This window comes from Erpetoichthys calabaricus, chromosome 4 (genome assembly GCF_900747795.2).
Source record: "Erpetoichthys calabaricus chromosome 4, fErpCal1.3, whole genome shotgun sequence".
In the NCBI taxonomy this organism is placed as follows: domain Eukaryota; kingdom Metazoa; phylum Chordata; class Cladistia; order Polypteriformes; family Polypteridae; genus Erpetoichthys; species Erpetoichthys calabaricus.
The window spans coordinates 43264433-43291278 of record NC_041397.2 but is presented as its reverse complement, the minus strand read 5'-3'; the positions used below and the strand labels follow the sequence as shown (position 1 = coordinate 43291278).

The 26846-nt window shown below is 38.0% G+C and overlaps 1 protein-coding gene across 2 annotated transcripts in view; it reads right to left on the bottom strand.

Moving 5' to 3' along the window:
• Window positions 1-26846, bottom strand: part of arrb1 (arrestin, beta 1) — a 272791-nt gene that overhangs the window by 130602 nt on the left and 115343 nt on the right. The gene's annotated exons all lie outside the window — the stretch shown is intronic.

The following is a 26846-nucleotide window of genomic DNA, read 5'->3' as shown; positions in this document are numbered from 1 at the left end:
GTATAAAGATATTTTATTCTCAAATGTTATTCTTATACAGTATAAGGTATAAGTTTAGATATTCAAAATTTGTTTCTGGCCTGGAGTGACAGCTATGTGAAATTTTAATTTTCTTCATGAAGGAGCTCTGGCTTCTTCCCCCCAGTTCAAAGACATACTATTAAGTTAAATGCTGGGTAGCAACCATATTTAAACTTGCCTTATTATAAGCTGGCATCCTACTGATGGTGAAATGCTGCCTTGAACACTTTGATGTTTAGAAGGCTTTTCACGTTCCTCAGCCCTGGATTGAAGTGGGTCAAGCAATCAACAAGTGTGTGATTTTCTTTGGTTTAGTCACTAATGGTTCGTTGCTTTGTGAAGAAATTATATAATCTATATTTTGCAAATAAATACTAGAATGACCTTGAAAAACTGATAATAGGAGCAATTATTAAACAATTCCTAAAACTCAATTTTCATTCAATATGTCACATCATTTTTCAACATGGGTCGGCTAATGGAGAATGCTGGAGAATATGCCAGCTAGCATATGGTTCAAAGCAGGAACAAACCCTTGATAGTGTGCCAGTCCATCACATGTCAACCACACACAGACACACACACACGCACCCACACATACACTCACACACACTAGAGCCAATTTAAGTATCCAATTCATCTTCACCTGCACATGAAGCACGCCGTGGAAAGCCACACAGACACTGGGAGAACATGCAAGGAGGACTCGGGACGCAAACCTGGATCTCCTTACTGTAAGACAGCAGCTCAACCACTGTGCTACTCTTTATTTAATATGCTTTGATATTATTGTCATTATCCAACCCGCTATATCCTAACACAGGATCACAGGGGTCTGCTGGAGCCAATCCCAGCCAACACAGGGCGCAAGGCAGGAACAAATCCCCGGGCAGGGCGCCAGCCGACCACAGGGCACACGCACACACACACCAAGCACACACTAGGGACAATTTAGGATCGCTAATGCACCTAACCTGCATGTCTTTGGACTGTGAGAGGAAACCGGAGCACCCGGAGAAAACTCACGCAGATACGGGGTGATATTATTGCCTGTGTTTAAACAGGGTAACATATGCCAGTGCAGAGCTTTAAATAACCACTTGCACAATTAGAAAGCAAACTACACGATGTTCAATTAGACAGAGACACTCATGTTATCTCAGCGTTCTGCAGTTATTTGCTGGCATAACATTAATGCTGACACTAGAAGTGCCCTTATGATTATTAAGGACAGGATGAAAACTAAATTGAAATCAGTGGAAATTACACTGTGAAGCAAAGATTTAGGAATAGGCAGTTACCAAAGAAACCATGTTATCACAGTGTTTAAAAAGGATTTCTGAAGACGCTTCTGCTGGATGTTAAAAATAATTATTTTCCTTGCCATTCAAATGTAGTCTCTACTTTGGATAAATTCACTACAGTAATACCGATCATCATTTACTTGCATGTTACTTGTTACTTGCTAAGCACAGAGTATTTCAAATGAGAGTTATATGGTATTTTCAATAGCCGATGCAGTGGTGGTAGTCAGTATATAGTGAAGATCACTGCTATGTGCTTTATCTGTCAATTACACAGGCGTTTAGAAATTCATTAAGTTTTAAGTAGACAGTAAAATGTCTTTGGTGCACATGGATCAGCAATGATGTGTTTAACCAAACCACCTGGCCTAAGAAAAAATAAATAAATTCAAGCACACTTCACCAAAAATGAGTGATTGATTAAAACAGCTGCAGCTACTTAACACCATCAAATGGTGAAAGACAAGCATGGCAGCAATTTGCATTTGAGTCAAAATGTAAAATGTGAAGCAAGAACTTGCCCTAGTGAGACTTAAATTGGATCTCACTTTACTTTATCCATTTATTAATCAACCTTACTGTCTCAAAATTGATCCCTATACATCCATCCATCCATCCATTTTCCAACCTGCTGAATCCGAACACAGGGTCACGGGGGACTGCTGGAGCCAATCCCAGCCAACACAGGGCACAAGGCAGGAACCAATCCCAGGCAGGGTGCCAACCCACCGCAGCCCTATACATACTATCTTTAAACATTTCATTCTCATTCTCAAAATGTAAATCAGCGTTCAAAGCCCAACCTTCCAGTACTTGGGTGTACAACGGGTAACACCCCAAACCCTCCAAGACAGGGTGCCAGTCCATCGCAGAGCCTATTCATACAGATAATCACCCACATTCACACAGCGTTCAGTCCAATTGACAGGTAACCTGAACTGGTTACAGGTAGAGAATGTGCAAAACCAACATCGACAACATCTGGACAGAACTTAAAAGACACTGAATCAGTGACGTGGCTATGCAGTATCAATTCAATTGTCTACTTTATGTTTGCTTTATTGTTCCAAATTGATAGTACACATTTGGGCTTTTTTTGCACAATGTTATCAAAAATTATGTGGGAAAGCTTAGCAATTCTTGACTAAATGATTATACTTCTTCCATCATTGGAAATTCCACATCTGTCATATCATTTTAATTGGTTTAGCATGCCTGTTACAATTGTTTTTCAGGCTGTTCATTCTGCTTAAAAGAGGTTTGAACACATTTTTGTAAATGGCTTTTACTCCATGTTTCCCATTTTTTCCTCTTCTCACAGTTTTCTTTGTAATTCTATCATCCATCCATCCATTGTCACACACGTGCAATTGGGAGACAGCTAAGGGGCCTGAATGATAGTAATTTCACGGCGAGGTGCACTGACTTTCTTTCTCAATCCCTTGCAGACCATCCATGGGAAATCCGGCATGGTGACTGATGACGTCACTTCCGTTTTCTGGCGACACTGATGATGGCACTTCTGTTTTCTGGCACCACCGATGACATCACTTCCGGGCACCGCGCTACTGATGATGTCACTTTCCAGTCATGGCCCTTTGATGATGTCACTTCTGGTTCCGGGACCTTTGATGACATCACTTCTGTTCTCGGCATATAAAGCTGCCATCTTTGGCAACCAAAGTCAGTTCTGTTTTGGACTCGGACTTGTGAACATCTCACAGTTACTTAACCCTTTTGCAGTCAGAGCACATTATATGGGAGGCTGCCCCAAACCTTTTGATTACTTTGTGTCGTTTTTGTGATACCATCCATCCATCCATTTATCCATCCATATTCCAACAGCATCAGTCCTAAGGGAAAAAACAACTGTGTCTGCAAACCACCATTAGGGCTAAATTACACACATTCATTCAAATAAAATGCTCAAGCTTGGCAGAAAATACCAGGTACCAAGACTAGAATAGAGCAACAGTGGCTCAAGAATGAAACGTTGAATGAACAGTCAAGTTTTCAAATTTAATCCCATTAAGGACCATGCTTTCAAAATAGTGGTGCTCAAGCCCTAGAACAAAGAGAAAGAGAAAATAAAAACAATGACTCTTACCTGGTGTGCAAATTAGGAACCAGCCACAAATGGCTTTTCAACAAAAGCTGACTGTTCTGAATACTTAAGAAAGTAACACAATTTATTTTTAATCTTGCTAAAAGCATATGCTCACAAATAGCTTAGTTCTGTCTTCTTAAGAATGTGTGTTTGCAATGCATGCAATATCCTTGGCATTTTCTAAACCAACTTTCTCTAATTCATGTAAACCAGGTACAATCCAGCCACCGTGGAAACAAACTGAGCTGACAAACAATCCAGTTTAACCCAAACTACAAGCATTTACCATCACCAATTAACCTATCATAGAATGTCATAGAAGGAAGAAGTCCTTATAATCTAAATGTTGACAACTTTAAACAGACAGTAACTAGGTCTAGAACTAAACTGTGGCTCTTAGGGAAGTGGTGCAACAGTGATAGCCATTGCCCCAATTAATATATACAGTGTTTAAAGTAATTAACGCATCACAAAGAAATAATATTTTAAATGACCTGTAAGTATTTTAAGCCAATATAATATCATTAGATAAATTATAAATTGTTAGCTCTATTATTCCCTAGATCCATCTTAAGCTAATATCACAACTTAAAGAAACCCTGAAATTAAAGAAAAAAAGTGAGCATTTGTTTTCATTTTAAAATGACCAGCACTTAATATGTGTGTTGCTTTTGTTGGAGGGAGTCATATGGAGTGAGATCAAACATAACTAATAACTAATTTATATTTCACACGTGTGAATTATGCTTGCACTTCTCAAAATTTAAAATTGTTCAGATAATCTGATAATTAATTTACCACTAAAACCAAAGCAAATTTCCTGCACTTGTTGAATTGGTTGACCCTTTTTAATAATAATAATAATAATAAAAATAATAATAATAATTAATACTTAATTGATCCCTGAGGAGAAATTTGTCTTTATATTACGAGTATATCTCATATACATTCCTTGTTAAGCTGCTATTTATTTCTTTTTTCTAGTATAAAACCACGATCAGCTTCCTCTTATCATCCTTTAACTTTGTCTGCTTCCATATTAGAGCCATTTGGGTATAAATGATCTGCTTTATCTACAACCTGCAACTAATTTAAATCACCCCCACTCCATCTTATCTGTGGTTTTCACAGTAATTCTTTTTCCTATTATACTGTGATAAAATGTATAATAGCTTAATATTTTGGAGCTTACACAGCATTTTATGAACCGATAATTTCATGAGGAAAATAAAGAAGTGCTTTGGCATATAGAATAAATCTCCCCGCAACGGCAAACAGGATGGGATGGAGCGACGAACGCTGAGCCACCCACATCTAACTATGCAAACGCAGATAGTGACACATGGCCACGTCTGAAATCCTAACCCTGCACCCCGCACCCCTTGAGGAGAGTGAAAGATTGTTCACGCTTAAGAATTGTACTCATAATTTTCAGAAGCAAATCATCATTTTGAGAAGTGCAAGTGTAATTCACATATATGAAATGTACATTTGTCGTAAATTATTCTGAGTTATTTATGACAGCAATCTCACTCCATAGTGTCATGGTAGTGCAGTTGTCCGTGCTTCTACAATATGGATTCAGCATCCAGGACTTTATTCACGAACCTGGATACTGCCAGTGTGGAGTTTGCACATTTTCTTTGTGTGTTCATGTGCAGGTTAATTGGCTTTTCCAAACTGATGCCATTGTGCATGTGAGTGCAGTCTGACCCTGCCTTGTTACCAATGCTACCAATGCCCTCCATGACCCTGTGTTGGATTAAATGATTATGAGAATGAAATGACTTCTGTGTTGGTAATCCATTTACCTTAAATTATGGCCTATGTGTCTCTATTACTGAGTTACACAAAGAAAAACAAAAGAGGTTGTGAAAAACCTGAAGAACCCATTAGGAGATTAAATTGTTGTAGGTATTTAGATCGTCACTTCTAAATATTGGTGTTAGTATGTAAACAAAGTGAAGGAACCTGGGAATCAAGCTGGTGGAGGACAGTAAAATGTCACAGTGGAAGAAAAACTTATATAAGAAAGCAAAAATTAGTAGCAGGTGTTCATAGCTGGCACCAGAAATAATTCAGCTTAAATGTAACATGTGTGCTGCAGAGACTCAGACAGTCTTTTTTGTGAGCATTTTTGTTTTTTAGATTTGTTTTTGCGATGATTTGTTGGTGATACAAAAGGTGGCTGAAAAATAAACAGTCCTCTTCATTAAAAGAAAGAATTCTAGTGATCAGTCATGAAATGAGCATTATTATGGGATGCTAGTTGTGGGCTAGACAGAAAATGGGAGAGAATACATAGAATATAATAAAGTGAATGTCACAACAGTATAATAAATAATATGTGTGGGAGTAATTTAATTCAGTCTCCCTCACTAATGCATTATGGCAGTATAAAACCAGAACACCATCCAAGATTTGGCCAGTGTTGCCACAACAGATATCAGTACTCCATAACCTGGAAATGAATATATAAATGAAAGAATTGTAATATCTAACAATATTGAGTTAAAATGGTCCTTGGATTTTCATGCCTGGCTTTGAATGTGTAGGTACGAGGAATGAGTTTGTTCATAAAGAAACAAAGAAGAAATTTCTGAACTTCTTTTTCTTCAGTCATCCATTTTCAGTTGATTCAACAATAAAAATCAACCCAACACAAACCCCAGCTTTTGTTGATTGTGATCTAATGACTATTTTACATTGTAAATTGGTTTGTTTACTGTGAATATCTCATAGGTATATTATAAATCAGTATTATGTAAGCAAATTAAAATAATTTGTGTTAATAGAGTACTCTCTGACAGAATTTTGAAATGTACTAACTTGTCATAAATGTATTAATGTCGTCAAACCGAATTACCAGGCAAGAAAAACATGACTTATACAACACACGACTTTCTTACTATAAATGATCAAATGTTTCACTTTACTAAAACAGGATTCAAGGTAGGGTGTCATTTCTGGTTTGTGGAGAAAACTTTAATGTAACTAAAAATTATCTTGAAATTTTGAAGTAACACCGAATGGGAGTCCTGAAGTTTAAGATCGCATAAAACATTAACATTTCTTAAAAATTGAATATATAATAATAAGTTGTATGAAGACAAGTAATTTATTTTTTATTTAAATCAAAAACATAAAAGCAAAAATATTAATTTCTATTTACATATAAATTAAAAATAGATTTCCAAACAAAAATTGTATTTTACGATATTATTCCAATGCTTCATCCAATAAAATAGTTTAATCAATACAAGAAAAGACTAACCGGAACTACTACAGACATACATTTTATTTTTTATTATTAATTTATATTATTATAATCTTTAATAATAATATAAAAATAATATAATAATATTATTTAAAGTCCACTGCCTTAGCCACCACACCATATTGCCTGCTGCGGCCTAGAATTTGATACAACATGCTACATCAAGAAACAATTAAAATCTAAAGAGTAGAAGATGTCATAACCTGGCTGAGATATGAAAGTTTATATCTAAAATATTAAAGAACACAAGGTATTCATTTTTAACTGCTTACAAAAACAAAACAAAAAAAAAAGAATCAAAACATCTTAATCTCATATTAGTGTGTATTAATCACAGGAAAGAAAAACTAATTTCACATACCATATGGACAAATGAACCCAAAAAATGACCACATATAAATACTCGATTCTAAATAATTATAAAATATAATTATTATATTCCAACCTCATAGCTAGTTTCACTCCCCCGGCAGGCTCAAATGACATTCCTTCTGCATATTTTATTCATCGTTAGATTTATGGCTTACAACAACTATGCAGTGCTGCCATGACTAACAAATTGGAAGATGACTGACAGAAAAACAAAAGTGCAATCGATCAGATGTTGGCCCATTTCTGTCTAGTTCACTGGCTACTATGCTTTACTGTCACTGAAGTTTTAGACAAGACAATTTCCTAATGGATTATTCTGAGCTTTCTAACATAATATGCCAGGATGTAAAAGAGAGATATAAGACTTGAAAGTAAGTAATACTGTCTGTTTATTATTGAGCATATCACCAAATCTAATTAATCTAGTAATAGCTTACTTTTCCTAGCATGTATTTGAAAATGATAGCAAATAGATAGACACTTTTGAACTGGTGAATGTACATTAAAGTATCTTTTTTGGCATCCACACACCATTGATAGAACCAAAACAACTACAAATGTCTCTCAATATGCTACTAAAAAATCAATATGAGAGCAGTTTGAAATTTACAGGAGAGTTTACTGAAAAAAGCTGTCCAGGATGATAGTACAGTATGTGTGAACTCCAAGAAAGAATATTCTGTAAAGAGTGGTACTGTATGTAGGAAAAAGTTACCAATACAATAGACAGCTCAATGTGCTGTATGTTTAACTTTCTGCCAAATCTGTCTGACATCAATCTTCTTTAGTTTTATCGCAATAACTATTTTAAAATGTTAGAAGAATAAAAAAGACAGCCCTTATCATTTTCCAAAATTCAAATTCCAGATAATATTCTAATTAACTCTGAGTGTATTTCCAAATCCTAGCCTACACTCTTAAAAATAAAGGTACCAGAGTGGCTTTTCAGACCAGTACCAAAGGGGGGAACCATTTTTGGTTCCAAAAAGATTCCATCTATATGAAGGTTCCAGAAAGAACGTTCATTTATTTAGATCCACAACAGGCTCCATACAGTAAATAATCATGAATAGATGATGAGAGATTTGAGAAATGATGGTAACAGATATGAGTAATGATTTCCAAAGGGCTCTTCCTGCACATGATAACACAGGTTTTCTTAGTCTGTTAATGTCATACTTGGTAGTCTACCATACATTTTTTTTTTTCTACATATTATGAAATTTTTCAGAGCACGAAGAACCAACTTCATATTCAGAGAATTCTTCCCAGAATGAAATGGAACGGTCAAGCAAAAGTTCTACAAGGAGCCACATAACCCAATAAAGAACCATAAAATGCCAATTAAAGAACCATTATTTTTAAGAGTGTAAAATTAAAACCCAGCAAAGGTTGAGGAATGTTCTGGTAAGTGATATGTTCTGGTTAACTAATATGTCATGAATTATTATAAAAGTTGTCTGAAAATTGTTCAATAGTTTTGAGATATTCCAAAGAGCATTCATAAGTAAATGTGACATTAAAATGTTCTAAAGTGAGTTAAACTTTAACCATTTTAATTGAAACTTTAATATGCACAAATAGACATCTTTAAGCTTTTTCTTTTCCTGCTTAACTTGGTAAAAGTTTGCAAAACCTGAATATGTTCTGAAAGAATTCCACATATATTAGATCAAACTAATGTAAATGGGGTCAGTATCCATCCATCCATTTTCCAACCAACTGAATCCGAACACAGGGGTCTGCTGGAGCCAATCCCAACCAAGCACAGGGCAGGAACCAATCCCAGGCAGGGTGCCAGCCCACACACACACCAAGGACAATAACATGTCTTTGAACTGTGGGAGAAAACCCACACAGACATGGGGAGAACATGCAAACTCCACGCAGGGAGGAACCGGGAAGCGAACCCAGGTCTCCTTACTGCGAGGCAGAAGCGCTACCACTGTGCCACCATGCTGCCCTGGGGTCAATATTTCAAATGTAATTACCAATTCATATTATCCCTTAATTACATTTGATTTCCTTCTATCCTTCACAGTAAATATACAAGATGAAACATGAGGAGTAAGACATCTAGATTATAACAAAGTAGCAAAATTCATGGTCATTGGAAGGAACTGCAAACCATCATTTTGAGTAATAAAATAGGTCATTTGATATTTAACTACAACATGTTTCCGAAACAGCTGTTAGATGGAAGTTTCTGTGAGCCAAATTAGTGAAAAAATCTATTACCGCACTTGCAGCTCTGTTCTTTAGAGCATTTTGACAGACAGTGTTCTTATTTTTTAAACATGGCTATTCTTTAACATTATTGAAAGGAATCAGATTTAAATCTTGGCAATTTTAAAGAATAATCATTGATTTTAGATATTCTTTTTCCTTCCAAAATCCTTGAAAAAATGGTATCCACAAAGTTCTAATCTAATCTTAAATAGTGTCAGGCACTGTTTTAAATGGTTCACTTTATGGTTTTCAAATTATTTCCAGTATGTATAGAAATGTGATGCTATTACTTCACCATAATTTTATACTGTGGAGTGGTGGCTCTGAGGCTAGGGATCTGCACTGGCAATTGGAAGGTTGCCAGTTCGAATCCTGTAAATGCCAATAGGGACTCTGCTCTGTTGGGCCCTTGAGCAAGGCCCTTAACCTGCAATTGCTGAGCACTTTGAGTAGTGAGAAAAGCGCTATATAAATGCAAAGAATTATTATTAATATGCTTTTAGCTGCCATAATGCCCACTCCAGGACAAAAATGGCCTCCCACCTCAGGTGGATTTCATTTATTCCATGGCAGCTGACTGAGTGGTCCTTTTAAAGACAGATGTCTGATATATGCGAGAAATTACTTGCTTGCACTCAACAATGTATCAAGAAGCACTGAACAGCCTTCTCCTTCCAATCTAGCCTGAATGAAAGCTTGTGCGTCAACTGAATTTTGCAGATGTCATTAATGATCTGGCAACTGTGAAAGCTAGGAGGTGGGTTCTGTAAAAATTAATGCAATAAGATAGGACCTTTTATTTACTATTTTTGTTCTGCATTATGTTAAAAAGATATCTTGTTGTATCTGGTTTACAATGCTGCAAAATACAAGTTGATAATCTACTGCATTTGGCTTCCAATATAAAAATACATACTGGTAATGTTTTGCATTTAGGTTGAAATGATAAATAAAACACTGATCAGGCACAACATCAAAAACACAAAATTAATATCTTGTAGGTTCCCCTTCTGGCACGAAAATAAACCTGACCCATCGAGGAACGGACTCCACAAGACCTCTGAAGGTGTCCTGTGGTTTCTGGCACCAAGACAGTAGCAGCAGATCCTTTAAGTCTTGTAAGTCTTGCAAGGTGGGCCCTCCATGGATAGGTCATGCTTTTTCAGCACAAACTACAGGTGCTTGATCGTCTTGAGATCTGGGGAATTTGGAGGTCACATCAACACCTTGAATTCTTTTTAATGTTCCTCAAACTATTCCAAAACAGTTTTTGCAGTGTTATATGGTGTATCATCTTGCTGAAAGTGGCCACTGCCATCAGGGAATACCATTACCATGAAAGGGTGTATGTGGTCTACAGCAATCTTTAGGTAGGCAATACATGTCAAAGTAACATCCACGTGAATGCTAGGACCAAAGGTTTCCCAACAGAACATTTCCCAGAGAATCACATGCTTGCCTTCTTCCCAACGCATCCTGCTGTAGTCTCTTCCCCAAGTAAATGACACACACACATCCAGTCATCCATGTGATCTAAAAGAAAACCTGATTAATCAGACCAGGCCACCTCCTCCCATTACACAAATGCTCCACTTCTGATGCTCACGTACTCATTGTAGTTGCTTTAGGACAGGGATCAGCATTGGCAATCTGACTGGTCTGCAGCTATGCAGCAAACTGCAATGCATTGCATGTCTTGTCACTTTTCTTTTATGGCCAACATTAAGGTTTTCAATAATTTGTGCTTCAGTAGCTGTTCTGTGGGATCAGACCAGATGGGCTAGCCTTTGCTATCAACATGCATCAATGAGCCTTTGGTGCCCACAATCCCATCATCATTTCAGTGGTTGTCCTCTCTTGGACCACTTTTTGTAGGTACTAACCACTGCATACAGGGAACACCAACCCAATTGTCTAATCATGGCAATTTGGCCCTTGTCAGTGTCACTCAAGTCCTTACACTTGCCCATTATTTTTGCTTCCAACACATCACCTTCAAGAACTAAGTACTCACTTGCTGCTTAATATATCCCCCTCCTTTACAGGGGCCATGTGCAACAATGTTATTCACTTCACTTCACTTGCCAGTGATTTTATGTTGTGGCTTATCAGCATGTGTGTTAATAATGCTTTGCATTTGGTTTGTAATGTTAAAAAAGACACATTGATAATGCTCTTTTAATAATGGTGTTGTTAAATGGATATTTTGTTATGAGGCTACATTGGTGCTGTTGAGAAACAAGACAACTCTGGCCCACTGTTAAAAGAATGTCATAAAAACTGGATTGGACCAGATATGAACTGGAGACACTCAGATACTAAAATACAGAACTTGGTTTATAAAAATGTGACAATTTACAGTATCTGGTGCTTAAGTAATGAACTGAACACAAGAATGACAATGACACAATTCTGGCCCAATAATCTGAACTTTTGAACTGTGAGGGTTTTTGAAGTATCCATATTAAGATCTGAACTGAGCAATTTTGTAACCTTTTGTTGCAAATAGCTTGAGAAACTTGAACTAAGCATTTTTTCAGTTTTCTGTGTGGGAGTGGAGAAAAACCTAACTGCTTTATTACTCAGACATTATGCTTTGAAATATGATTACATTTTAAATTTTAGTAGGGCTCACACAGCTAGTTCGATATAAAAAGGAATTGTTTTTTTTTAAATATTAGATAATAAATAGAACTTTATTTGTCTCCATGGGGAAATTTGGCTTTTTACAGAAACTCAGATAGATAGATAGATAGATAGATAGATAGATAGATAGATAGATAGATAGATAGATAGATAGATAGATAGATAGATAGATAGATAGATAGATAGATAGATAGATAGATAGATAGATCTATGAAGCTGAATAACTGGTGGGCTGAAAATACTCAGTGTAAGCGTGTCAGAGAGAGGATGTGCAGCGTTGTTCATAATGGAACTTAGTTTTGTTTTAATTCTCTCCTTTGCTACAACCTCCAGAGGTCTAAAGTACATCTCATAACTGACTTTTAATTAGCTTGTTGATTTGGTGGGCCTCACTTGAAGCGAGGTTACCAGCACAGCACACCACAGTGTAGAAAATCGCACTGGCCATCACAGAGCTGTAGAATATGTGGAAAAGGTAAAGTCCAGGGAGGAACAAGAAGAGATGTAAGAAGGAGAAGGATCTGAGCAATTATTTGCATCTTTTTCTAATGTAAATTGAATGAAATTTGTAAAATATATAGATCATCTTGAAGATAGAGAGGAAGATCTGAATCTGGGTCTTCTTCTGTTGTAAGAATATTATTTTTCTATTACAGTAATCCCTCCTCCATCGCGGGGGTTGCGTTCCAGAGCCACCCGCGAAATAAGAAAATCCGCGAAGTAGAAACCATATGTTTATATGGTTATTTTTATATTGTCATGCTTGGGTCACAGATTTGCGCAGAAACACAGGAGGTTGTAGAGAGACAGGAACGTTATTCAAACACTGCAAACAAACATTTGTCTCTTTTTCAAAAGTTTAAACTGTGCTCCATGACAAGACAGAGATGACAGTTCTGTCTCACAATTAAAAGAATGCAAACATATCTTCCTCTTCAAAGGAGTGCGCATCAGGAGCACAGGCTGTCAGAAACAGAGAGGAAAGCAAACAAATCAATAGGGCTGTTTGGCTTTTAAGTATGCGAAGCACCGCCGGCACAAAGCTGTTGAAGGCGGCAGCTCACACCCCCTCCGTCAGGAGCAGGGAGAGAGAGAGAGAGAGAGAGAGAGAGAGACAGAGAAAAACAAAACAGTGAAAAATCAATACGTGCCCTTTGAGCTTTTAAGTATGTGAAGCAGCTGCACACAGAAGGTAGCAACGTGAAGATAATGTTTCAGCATTGTTAGACGAGCGTCCATATCGTCTAGGTGTGCGAACAGCCCCCCCTGCTCACACCCCCTACGTCAGGATCAGAGAAAGTCAGCGCAAGAGAGACAGAGAAAAGTAAGTTGGGTAGCTTCTCAGCCATCTGCCAATAGCGTCCCTTGTATGAAATCAACTGGGCAAACCAACTGAGGAAGCATGTACCAGAAATTAAAAGACCCATTGTCCTCAGAAATCCGCGAACCAGCAAAAAAATCTGCGATATATATTTAAATATGCTTACATATAAAATCCGCAATAGAGTGAAGCCGCGAAAGGTGAAGCACGATATAGCGAGGGATCACTGTACATTTATTTGGAATTTAATATTTTTAATTTATTTTATTTTCATGTTTTAACAAATACATACATGTTTTTAATATTAATTTGGTCTAAATTTCTATATTTTCTGGTCTCAATGGTACAGGTGGTGGTGGGTAATCTTAGGGGTTTCCGTGACAGTCTAACCTGGAATAGTAATGTTAAACAATGGCCTGTAATAGGTAACCAAACCTGTAAATGTCTCAACACCAGGTTCTAGGACCAAAGATTTGGAACTGTAGGGTGAACCTTAAGGACCCAAAGGTCACCACTGCCTCCAAATTTGTCATCCCTTAGCCTGGGAAAGAGAGACGGATAACCTGGGTATCCTTTCAGGCCTGGATCCAGACATGGCCCATTAGTAGAATTCAGTCCCAGGCAGTAATATGTACAACAGCACTACTTATTTGTGTTTTATTTGCAAAAACAGTCCAGCTTACATGTATAAAGTTTATGGATTGAATACTAGTTTTGCTGAATGCACACTTAATTTACACTGAGAATTTACCCTTTAGCATTCACATTACTGTACTACCAAACACTTATATTTCCAGCTAAAATGGACAGGAAATTTTATTTTAAGCAAAATTGACTAATGCTGTGCTTTTTCACTGACTGTTTAAATCATTCTTTTCCCAGCCTACAGTTCATTCACAATCCACCTGCAGAATTCATTATTGGAAATAGGATATATGACCATGTAATTCTTGTTCTAATGTCTCAAGTTTCAAAAGTTTCCATTCTAACATATGAAAATGTAAATGGATTATGCACATGCACAAGTTACTTAACAGCACTTATTAATGTACACTTTTCTTACATTATGACTGCAAGAAGTAAGCCACCCAAAAATTAAAAAACAGCACATTTAATTTAGAAAGTATATACATTCACTACACGGACCATAAACTTTGAAATGACTTGTTTGTTATGTTATTCAAGCCCCATTAAGTCCAACTCGTAAATCCAGGATGAAGGCAGATTCATTCTCCACAGTATACCCACACTGGAGCTGTTAATCAGACTTTTTTATTATCTGTTAGCATCTTCTCTTAAATAGAATTGTGGCAGTCACTATTATTATCTGTGTATAGACCTTTTCCATTGTGTTTTATCTGGGCTGATCACACAAGTAAGACTTTCATTTCACAAGGTATGCTTTGATCTATGTACACATAACAGTAAATTTGACTTTGAACAAATTATTTGCCTTTTAATTGCTTATCCACATTGCTTAAATGGCAGCTATTAACTATCTATGTATATAATTCACTAAGCCGGAAGACAAGTAGCCACCCATGGAAAGCACGCCGGAAGGGGCGTGGATTCACTAAGCCGCCGACAAGTAAGATGCCCAAGACCATTGGATACGACGACAACTCGCAGAGCCACGCCCACCAACTCGGACGCGACAACTCTGAAAAAACGACATCATTTATGTTCGGCTGGGCTACAGTACACATGCACCTCTGAGCCACATTGACTTTTCGGTTACGAGGCACCATAGCAAACTGTTTTGCACGCTACATACAGCAATTCGCATCAGCGACAAACATGCGTTTTCGGTTATGAGGCACGACCGCGTGCACCATAGCAAACTGTTTTACATGCTACATACAGCAATTCGTCGCGACAAACATGCATCTTCTTTGATGGTCCTGCAGGAACACGGAAGATGTTTCCCCGCCCACCAACACTCCTTTTTTCACGGCCCGCGTCTACCCTCGCTCTCTACAAACTGCAACAACTCACCACACAAGGACGCCCTGTCTCTCGAGGCATTCACACTGCCGGAAGACAACCATGGGATACGCAGAAAATAGCCATGTCAGTCAACGCAAATCAGACACCCAGGCAAACAACACTGAATAATCAATAGCTGCAACTACTTTGCCCGCCCCAACTCCTCACCTGAGTCGGTTTCGTCTGTGTTCAGCAGTGTTTCCCAAACTCGGTCCTGGTGAACCCCTGTGGCTGCAGTGTTTTGTTCCAACCAGATTCCTAATCATTAATGCCGGTGAAACTCATCAGGGATAAGTCAGTTTTTCAAACGCAGTCGTGTAGCAGATTAGCAGGATGTAATAATCCGAGATGAATGCGCGCCTCCACGCTGAGTTAAAACACAATGTATATTGCTGCAACAAAATGATGAAAGAACAGGCGCATTTTTTTCACACAAGCTGAGTGGGTGGGTGTTAGTTAGGTAATTAGCAACTCGTAGGATTTCAAGATATAATATGCACAAGAGGTAACACTGCAAAAACAGCCCAAACCAGAAAAGACCGCTGGCAAAAACTGGCCAACAAACTAAACGCGTGTGCATTGTACTTACTGAAAGCAGCATTACGGATTTTGCAAATGTTCATTTTTTTTCCCTCTGCTTAAAAACATTGAAAAAGCAGCGCGGATTGGTTTGCAGCGTGTAAAACAGTTTGTTTGTCGCGGATAATTTGCTATCCACACAGGGAGGAACCGGGAAGCGAACCCAGAATCTTCCACTGTCTCCTTGCAGCCGTACTACTACAGCGCCACAAGGCAGTTAAAGAATGCACCGGGCCACATGTTCATTTTTTCCCCTGTGCTTAAAAGACATTAAGAAACTGTTTCTCAACTGTGACTCCGGAACAACTCAGAATGCGAAAAGCGGCCAGAACTGCAAACAACAATGAAAACTCTACATGACTCACAGGTAGTGATGGGACGCTCGATACTCAGGTTTCGACACTGTGTCAAGCTTTTGAAGCACTGCAGATTTTAATACTTGATCGAATAATAACATCTGTGATTTAAGGATTTCACATTTTCTTTCTCAAATGTGCTTACCTATATCATGGCAAAGTACAGGGATAAACCTTTATTTTCTGTCTACTCCGTTTTAATTAAGACAGACCAAAGAAAACATTTAAAGCTATTAAATGTGATCTCAAGAAAAGATCAGGGTTAATTATAATACTAATAACAGGAGCGATTATAATGATACAGTGCAAAAGTAAATACTAATTGAAAGAGCCGGGAATGCATGAGAATGCGTCTTATTTTTGTTTAACTCTTGCTATCGTATAGTGCATTCTGCCTGTCGGCGTTAGTTATATTTATATTTTTTAGACATCACACACTAGAAGCTACTGACGAACCCTTCTCTTCGTTGTCAGTCTGTAGCTACGAAAAAATAAAAGCAATACGACTTTTAACAGACGTCATTGAAGTGTATCATAAGTTTCTGTAATGTTAATGAAAATGACCAGGAGGTGTCACAAGAGAGGTGAGTGTCAAATGCTTCGAAGCTTCGATACGATTTCCGACACAATTGCTTCAAACGTGTTGATGCTTCGTGAGGCTTCACTCCGCCCATCACTACTCACAGGTTACTGAACGAGAAATCAGCAGACTAGCATGACGGATGGGGCGTAATGGGTGTCCTTCCCCTCTCCTCCGGATTTTTCAAATGTTAATTTTTTCCCTGTGCTTAAAAATCATTAAAAAAGCGGCCTGATTATGCGGCGTATGGTACGCCGCGGGTTGGCTAGTATCAATATAAAGCCTTAATTCTTTTTCAGAGGTTACATCCTTTAGGTTTGGTGCAACCAATCATGTATTTATAGTTAAAGAACCTTTTGCCTGTACATAGCACTTTACTCTTGTCTACATTATACAGAAGTTTCAGAGTGTTCACTTATTTTTCAAGACTTTTAATTGTTTGTAAAAATGTGACAATTTACAGTATCTGGTGCTTAAGTAATGACTGAACACAATTCTGGCCATTTTGTGACCAATAATCTGAACTTTTGAAGTACACCTATTAAGATCCTAACTGAGCAATTTTGTAACCTTTTGTTGCAAATAGCTTGAGAAACTTGAACTAAGTATTTTTTCAGGTTTCTGTGTGGGACTGGAGAAAAACCTAACTGCTTTATTACTCAGACATTATGCTTTGAAATATAATTAAATTTAAAATCTTAATGGTGCTGCGGTGGGTTGGCACCCTGCCCAGGATTGTTTCCTGCCTTGTGCCCTGTGTTGGCTGGGACTGGCTCCAGCAGACCCCCGTGACCCTGTGTTCGGATTCAGCGGGTTGGAAAATGGATGGATGGATGGATCTTAATGGTGCTGTTCAAATTAAAAAAGTATGGAGTTTGGGGTACATGTGATCACAAATAAGTAAATATTAACTATGCAAAGACATGAATATTGTAATTATATATTAAATGGATTGTCTTATATATAAACCTCTACGTGTGGAAGTGTGTGTGTCTGTCCACCCCAGAAGTGAGAGGTGGAGTTGGGGTAAGGGCTCCACCTCTGAGGATACACAAGCAAGGCCAGCACATCGGCAAAGCGAAACCGCTGAAGAAAAAGTCACTCACTTAGCAGCTAATCACAGAAGCAAGGCAAGCACATCGGCAAAACGGTATCCGTTTTACTTTTCCTCCCACCGTTAATACACAAGTGAGGCGAGCATGTCAGAAGAACGAAACCTCCTAGGATGCCTAGAGTACTTCTCTTTCAATTACCTGACATCTCTACATTTCAATTTTTTTTCTAATAATTTCAATAGTTTCTAGGACCCCAGGCTTTTTACAGCACAGGCTTACACAGCTAGTTCAATGTTCAAGACCTTATGTCAAAGAACAAAGCAAAATTTAAAAACCTGTCTGATTCTAAATGAGCCCTAAGCAAAAGTATTTTGAAAAGGAATCAAGAAGCACACACCAAGGATATCACAAAGCTAGAATAACTAGCACACCATGACACCATCTTTTATAATAATTTAATGACATCACACATACTGAAGCCACCGCTCATGTATTAGCCAAGGAGCCTTTACCAATAAACAACATCAGTCCCTCTACCAACTTTGCAGTACTTAAAATCTCTACAAACAAAGTGACTCACACATTTACTTTCTATAAAACTCCTCTCATCTCTGACACTTTAATTTTTTTCCCTTTCCAAGTTCCTCAGATTTTGTTGCTTCTTCAGTTATAAAGTTGACTTCTAAAATGAGTACTTATTATTGAGTGTGAACAATACCCTCAGCCAAACAAGGAGGAGATTTCAAAACATTCAATCCTGCTTGTCCTCACTTTTTACCCTCTCTTTCTCCCATAAATCATTAAAGAAGGTTTATACTAAATTCTTCTTCACAGCTAACTTCACAATGCAGAGCTTTTTGCCCAACTTGACATTTTCTTTTGTAGTTGAGCCTGCTGTTTGTATTGCTGGTAAATGTATCGCCAACAATACAATTTTATTTGATCCCTCTGGAAAACTGAGTAATAAACAAGCCTTCTGACAGTCAAAAATCTGCAGATTGTTTGTGGGTAGTGATGAGCAAAACAGGGAAGTTTTGATTCACATACAGTTTCACAAAACTGATACAGGTGATTTTGCAATTGCAAATACTAAAACTCAAAAGTATTTCGGGGTGGAAAATAAGAAATATTGTTTCCCAAAATCACATTCATACTTTCATGTTCACCTGTGTTTTATTCTCAACAGCATAATGTATGTAATTCATTCCACACTACTAAAGTCAATTCTATTTATGCCACTTGCTCACATCACCATGGAGAAGTACATTTAAAAAAAATATGTTAGGCTATATATTTTCCTCCATCACCTGCTCAGATACACATTTTGTGCTTTTTCACAGGTTTATAAAGATACATTTAAGAGAAAAGTAGAAGGGGCCAACCTCATTCTCAGGCTCGCCATGATTAAATGACCTAACCTTTTTATTCCTTCATTTTTTCATCTTCTCTTCTCTTTCACTCCTTTCATCTTCCCTGACTTTGTTCCCTTATATATATACAGTATATCGCGATTAATCGCAGACAATCACAACAATCACATTGTTATGTGTAGTGTAGTGTATTGCATGTAATTGGTTTGCAAACACTTTAAACAAATAAGGTGCTTTTTAACAGCAGTATTCCTTTTACATAGTAGCAGTTAAAATATTTCTTGTAAATCTCAACTTAAACATTAATGTAATCGAATCAAATATAAAACCAAATCTATTTGCCACTGCTAGGGCATTAACGTTTTATCTAGTTTGTTATAGAAAAACAAGTTACCTTCAGAGTCCAGAGCCATGATCGTATTATAACAGGCACTTTACAAGCAACAACAAGTTAACATTTCTAAATCTGTTTTCTTTTTATCTGAACAGATACCAGCAGAAACATTTTCTTTTATCAAGGAGCAGCACAAACATTTTATGTTCAGTAGCAACTCTTTGAGGGCTAATATTTTTTCCAAAAAACTCAGTTTTCTGAAAAGTGCACGAAGCAATGGTTTCACACATAAATCAACATAAAACTTCTATTGCTGCCTGTTGTGCCTGTTGTTGGCACCTGTTGCAGCAGCAGCGGCTCAACGGCCAGCAGAAATGCACGGTGGACTGGCTGCCTGGCTGTCTTTGTGAGACAGGTGTGCGCGGGTGGCAATTGCAATGAGACGCAATATGGTTTGTACCTCCTGTCATTGTAAGTGTCTGTCCTCCCAGGCAAACATTGCCATAGGTGCAGCAGCTACACAAACGTGTTCAGCATACGATCAGCTGGAGACCGATCACTTGCATCAAAATCAGAGTCCGACAAAATCCGAGTCCGATTCAGTGATAATACAAAAAATGTTTTGCTTTAAGCATTCACTTTGGTATCTCTCCACATGCCATTTTAGAAGCTGCTTGCTCTTCGCTACTGATGCACGCGCAGGGAATCATGGTCAAATCAACAAAGATAACTTATCTTCTAGCAAAAGCGTATTGAAAAGCGATGTAACAAGAAGATCACTAATCTCTATCAATTGCTAGTGAGACTGAGACTTTCAAAATGATAATAATAATAACAAAAACTGCATTAATGCGCGATATGATAAAATCATTATCGGCGTTAATTAATTAATGCGATACCACAATAATAACACGTTAACTAGCTCAGCCCTAATATATACTGTATATTATATTTTCTACTCTGTGGTGTGCTGGGTTGGTAACATCACTTCAAGAGAAGCCCACCGAAGGAACAAGCTAATTAAAATGGCAAGCTTAACACTGTTATGGGAAGCACTCTGGACCCCCTGAAGTTCATGGCAAAGGAGAGTATTAAAATAAAACTGAGTGTCATTATGAATAATGCTGTATATCTTCTCTCTGACACACTAACACTGAGGAGTTTCAGCCAATTAATTATTCAGCAGAAATGTGTCAAGAAACACTGCTGGGGCTCCTTTATGCCAACAGCAACACATCTGTATAATGCCACACTGGGATTGTGACAGCCAAGTCAGAACTTTCTTTCTTTATAATATTCTTGCTTTGTATTCATTCTGGTGTATGTTCAGACCAAAGTATGTGTATACAATTATTTATTTACTTACTTATCTATCTATGTATGTATTTAAAGAGCTACTGTAAAAAGCCACATTTCCCCATGGGGACAAATAAAGTTCTATCTATCTTCTAATTTTATCTCTCTACAATTATGGGCATGTGGACATAAAAGCCCAAGTACCTATTGTCAATTCTGTAACTTTTATTTGGAGCCTGATCATTTGTAAAACTATGAGTAAAGTGTGTAAGTAGAATATCATAACTCTATATGTATTTTTTTCATTTACATATTACTTTGTTGAGGCTCAGATATTGGTTAGGCATTGTAAAACATATACCTAAACCAGAGCCGGCCCTAGACAATTTCGGGCCCGAAGCAAACTGATACCGAGGGCCCCGTAAGGGGCCCAACCCCTGCAGCTAGGGGGTCGGGGGCAGAGTCCCTGCTACCAAGCGATTTCCTGCATTCTGAGCTGCAGAAATGCGTTTTCCCGGCATCTACAACCATCACTTTTTGACGATTTCTGTTTGACACTGACAACCGTAACTGTACAGAGCCGGCCCTAGACAATTTCGGGCCCGAAGCAAACTGATACCGAGGGCGCAGTGGGCCCCCTCCAGCTGTGGGCCCGAAGCGGTCGATTCGTTCGCTTCACCCTAAGGCCGGCTCTGCCTAAACACAGAAACTAATTTTAATTAATTAATCAATGTTGCTTTTATATAAAAATGAAATAACCTGCTTAATTCACTTCAGGTTCATGGGGCAGTACCATGAACAAGGCAGGAAACAGTTCTCAAGGGGCACAGTCCTTCACAGGGTTCGCTCAAGCTCACACCCAGCCACACTCACACTGGGGAAAGTTAATATTCAATTAGCGTTAATATTCAATTAAAGATAGATAGATAGATAGATAGATAGATAGATAGATAGATAGATAGATAGATAGATAGATAGATAGATAGATAGATAGATAGATAGATAGATAGATACTTTATTAATCCCAAGGGGAAATTCACATACTCCAGTAGCAGCATACTGATAGAAAAAACAATATTAAAGAGTAATAAAAATGCAGGTAAAAACAGACAATAACTTTGAATAATGTTAATGTCTACCCCCCCGGGTGGAATTGATGAGTCGCATAGTTTGGGGGAGGAACAATCTTCTCAGTCTGTCAGTGGAGCAGGACAGTGACAGCAGTCTGTCGCTGAAGCTGCTCTTCTGTCTGGAGATGATCCTGTTTAGTGGATGCAGTGGATTCTCCATAATTGATAGGAGCCTGCTGTGCGCCTGTCGCTCTGCCACGGATGTCAAATGTAATGTAAAGCCCATGCTGACGTAAAGAGAACATTCAAACTCCACAAGGATAAATAGTCATTCACGGAATTTAAATCCAGTACAATAGATCCATAAATTGGCAACGTTAACTGCTTTGGCCATTGACCCAAACTTTATAAAGTTATCTAGAATTATTAGAGGAAAACACTTAGCTTCTCATCCTGAAACTTAAAGCTTAATGACCCAAGCCAGCAGACTACACAATTATATTTTGAAGAGATATCAAGCTCTTTTTATTGCACACCAAGCCTGTGTATGCTCATCTGTTTGTGTCCAGGTTTTTATAGCTTGTATGTTTGCTGCCCCGTAATAAAACTGAAAGTTGGGTAGAGCCATGTCACCTTCTGCCTTAGGTCTTTGTAGGGTTGCTCTTTGAATACGTGGATGTTTTAAGTTCCAAATAAATGAGGTTATGGTTGAGTCTAATTGCTTAAAAAATGATTTATTGATGTTTATTGGAATGTTTTGAAATAAAAACAGAAGCTTAGGAAGGATATTCATCTTAACAACGTTAATTCTTCCATCTAAAGTGAGATGAAGGGTTGACCATCTATGCAAGTCTTGCTTAATTTTTTTTCATACAGACACCGAAATTTTGTTGATAAAGAACTTTATGTTTACTTGTGTTATTTACCCCATGGTATTTAAACTGATCTGCAATGATAAAAGGGAAGGTGTCCAATCCAATATTCTATGCTTGTGAATTCACTGGAAAGAGAACACTTTTATTCAAATTAATTCTGAGACCACAGATTCTTTGAAATTCTGTAAGTGCTGTTAAGACTGCAGGCACAGTATTTTGTGGGTCTGATATATACAGTACCATATCTATCATCTGCATATAGAGAAATTTTTTGTTCAAGTCCTTCTCTGATAATCCCTTTTATCTGATAAGCATTTCGACAGTGAACTGTCAGTGGTTCAATGACGATTGCAAATAGCAGTGGTGACAAGGGGCATCCTTGTCTGGTACCACGTTCTAGTTTAACTCTTTTAGGGCGGATGTCGACTTTTGTCGACAGGAGGGGTTGAAGGCTAATGTCGACAAAAGTCGATATCCAGGGATAGGGGGCGACAATCAGCTGTTAATGGCGACAAATCTCACTGTCACGTCACAGGCATTCCCTCTGTGCTTGGAGGAATGCTAGACTCGTTGACTCGGCAACTAAACCTTGCGTGTGCGTGAGTTGCGAAATGTAAACAATGGCAAGATGGCACCGACATGTGAAAAGGCAGCGAAGCGAGTGCAGAAAAGAAAACACTCGGCAGATGATGTTTTGCGCATTATCGCGGAGTCGGACTCTTGATTTTTCAGAATCGGATTTTATTGGCAGTGATCAGGAGATCGAGCAAGAGAGTAAGAAGCAGGCATCAGCTGATCAGACACCAGCTGATGCCGCGCCAGCGGATCTGCTGCCAGTTGAGTGCCTTTGCGCAGCCGATGCATCTACGGCAAGGTTCGCATGGGATAAATACACAGACATTGATCCGTTGAGAGCCGATCTGGCTACCGGAGTTTACAAGACAGCATGGCTTGCTGTTGGGCACGACAGATCACCAGCTGCTGTACTTCAGGCTGCTCTCTCCTGATGCTGCTTTTCAGCTACTGTCAGATGAGACAAACAGGTAGGCAGAGATTTTCTTTGAATCGCGGGCTGCGTTTGCATCGCATTCTCATTTTTCAAAGTGGAAACCCACAACGAAAGATGAGATGAAGCGCGCTGTGGCATTACAAATAGAGATGGGACAGAACTGGTGATATAACTTCAGGGAGCATTGGTCCAAACGTGTTTTGTCCCCTGGTGGCTTAGGTACGTGCTGCTGCAAAGTTTTATTCACTTCTGTAATAAACAGAAGCAAATCCTATGAGGTGAGCCAGGCTATAATGCCATACATAAAGTTCATAAAGTTTCAGAAGATGAAAAGAGGTGACAATACGGTTTTCATGCAGGCAGAAAACTTGGTGGCAGTGGCATGGCACGATGGCAAATGGGTGACTTGTCTCTCTACAGTACACACTAACAATATATGTGAGAAAGTGCAGCAACAGACAATTGAAAAATAGGCACCAAAGCAACACATTGTAAGGAGTGCAATGTGGCAATGACTGAAATTGGCTGCTTTGAGCGAGATCAGACTTTGCTGTGTAAAATGTATGTGATATGTATGTGAAATCATAGAGTATGCAGGCTCATACAACATGCAAGACAGTAACATTTGTCAAAAGTAAGTATTTTTTGTTGATTTGATATGTTAAACAATTGCTTTGTGTTCTTTTTTAAAAATGTTAGTTTTTGGAAAAATATTCAGCCCTGGGAGAAAAGAAACAAAAAAAAAATTAGCCCTAAAAGAGTTAAAGTAGTCTGAACAAATGTTGTTAATACAAACTGAAGCTTCTGGATTGGTATACAGTAGTTTGATCCATGCACAAATGTTTGGGCCAAACCCAAATTTCTCTAATGTAGTGAAAAGGTAGTTCCATTCAATCAAATCAAATGCTTTTTCTGCATCCAACGATAACAATATCTCTGGGGTGTTTGACTTTGCTGGTGAATATATTACATTAAACAGGCGTAGAAGATTGGAAGCAAAGTGTCGGCCTTTAATAAATCCAGTTTGATCTTGTGATATTACTGAAGGAAGCATTTTCTCCATTCTTCTAGCTAAGACTTTGGAAAGTATCTTAACATCATTATTCAGAAGTGAAATTGGTCTGTATGATGCACATTGTAATAAGTCCTTATTTTGTTTAGGAAAGGCAGTGATTAATGCTTGGCGAAACATTTGAGGTAGAATTTGATTGTTTCTAGCTTCTGTAAATGTTGCTAATAAGAGGGGAGCTTCCTGAGTGGAGAATTTCTTATAAAATTCGACAGGGTGGCTATCAGGGCCTGCTGCTTTCCCACTCTGAAGTGACTTTATAGCATCTAGTAATTCTGATAGCACCAGAGGTTTATCCAAATTCTCTGCACTAAGAGTACCTATTTGTGGTATTTGTAATGTATCCAGAAATGCATTAAATTGTGTGTTGTCTTTTTTAAACTCAGTAGAATATAAGGATTTATAGTAGTCTCTAAATGTGTGCATTATATTTTTATGGTCAATGATTTCATCTCCATTCGTGTTGGTGATTTCTGGGATTGCATTGCGAACTTCTTGCTTGTGGATTTGTTGAGCTAAGAGCTTATTAGGTTTCTCTCCGTGTTCACAGTAATGATGTCTTGATTTAAAAATGAGTTGTTCAGTTTCTTTAGTTGTTAAGAGGTTGAGCTCTGAATGTAGAGCCTGCCTTTTCCTATGAAGAGCCTCACTTGGACACCTGGCATGTTCTTCATCTATTCTAGTAATTTTGCTGGTTAGCTCTGATACCTTCTTGGTTTCTAAGTTATTTCTGTGAGAAAGATATGAAATAATCTGTCCTCTTAAGAAGGCGTTTAGAGTTTCCCAGAGTATTCCTGCAGAGACCTCTGAGGATGTTTTTGTCTCTAGAATGAAACTGATTTGTTTTGATATAAATTCTGTACAGTTCTGGTCTGCTAATAGGAGCGGGTTAAGACGCCATCTGCGAGGTGAGTGTGTGGGGCATAATGATTTCAGCTCCAAGATCAGAGGGGCATGGTTGGAAATAACAATAGCGTCGTACTTGCAAGATTTAATCGTAGGCAAAAAATTATTATCTATAAAGAAATAATCAATTCTTGAGTAGCAATGGAATACTTTCTTGAGTTTGTGTTTAGAAACCTCCAGAAGTCTGATAAGTTGTGGTCAGTTAAAAGCTGTGTAATTGTCTTTGCAGTGTTAGATGTCATCACCCCTGTGACAGGAGACCTATCTAAGAGTGGATTTAAAACACGATTAAAGTCCCCAGCCATTATAATTTTATGAGTGTTCACATTGGGAATAGATGCAAATACATTTTGCATGAATTCCCTGTCATCGACATTGGGTGCATAAACATTTATCAAAATCACTTTACCGTTAAATAAATTGCCCATGACAATCACATATCTCCCTTCGGGATCAGATACTGCATCTGATGCTACAAATGAGACTGTTCTATGTATGAGAATTCCCACACCTCTAGTTTTCTTTGTAAAGCTAGAATGGAACATTTGGCCAGTCCAGTCTTTTTGCAGCTGAAACTGATCCTTGCTTAGTAAGTGGGTCTCCTGTAAAAATACTATTTTAGCGTTTAGACCTGTTAGGTGAGAGAATACTTTGTTTCTCTTTAATTCGTGATTCAGGCCTTTAACATTCCAACTCAGAAAGTTAACTGCCCCATCATGGAGACGTTGATTCTGAATTTTTGATGTCATTTTGTAGTCTTAATTGGAAGTGAGACAGCTTTAACCTTAATTTCCAATTTTCCCATGAAAATAGGCACCCTGTGACAGCATTTACTGTAAAGCTAACATTATCAAAAGCAACAACTTTATTTTTTCTATACATTGGAGGGTTTTAGAAAAGGTACCATCAGACCATTGATTCATTTATGCACTTATTTTCCTTAATTGATTGCAATATTTTATGCTATTTAACAGTATTTCTATATAATAACACTAGAGAATGTTCAGAGAAGTGGAAGTAGCCATATACATTCACTGCAAGATGACAGCTATTAAAAAGGTTTAAGGCAGTTGAACCTTTTCAG